The following is a 587-nucleotide window of genomic DNA, read 5'->3' as shown; positions in this document are numbered from 1 at the left end:
CTGGAGTGTCGGCCTGATTTATGGGCTCAAGTCTCTGGGCTCGAATCCACAACCTTCTGACTCAAGAGGCGAGAGTGCTACCCAATGAGCCACTGCCGAGACTGGCCTGTTACTATGGTCACAGATGGTGGTGCGGCACAGGCAGAAAGGTGAAAATATCTGCAGAAACTGGAAGTGTCCGCCGGAGGTGTAGAAAATGTATTTTCTCTTGGGCTTGTTGCAGGGCACCTGACCCACAAGCACCTCACCCAGTTCCTCAAGAGGTGCCAAAAAGGACTTCGGCCGAACGGAATCATCTGCGTGAAGGACAACGTGAGCCAGGAGGGGGTGATCGAGGACGAGGTGGACAGCAGCGTGTGCCGGGACCTGAGCGCCCTACGCACCATCGTGCGGCTGGCGGGGCTCCAGGTGTTGGTGGAGGAGAAGCAGGACAACTTCCCTGAGATTTACCAGGTCTACAGTCTGGCGCTGAGGTGAAGCTAGCTTGCCTCGACCCGCGGGCAAGGGGGTCGTAGCGGGGCTGGGGGGAGGGCACAGAGTGTCTGAGGGGAGAGAGCGCGAGAGAGACGGAGAGAGTGGCACACAGC

The sequence above is a fragment of the Somniosus microcephalus genome, chromosome 23 (genome assembly GCF_052327205.1).
Source record: "Somniosus microcephalus isolate GS21.2 chromosome 23, FLI_Smic_1.0, whole genome shotgun sequence".
Lineage (NCBI taxonomy): Eukaryota > Metazoa > Chordata > Chondrichthyes > Squaliformes > Somniosidae > Somniosus > Somniosus microcephalus.
The sequence above is the reverse complement of the archived record's forward strand: the minus strand, read 5'-3'. Positions refer to the sequence as shown.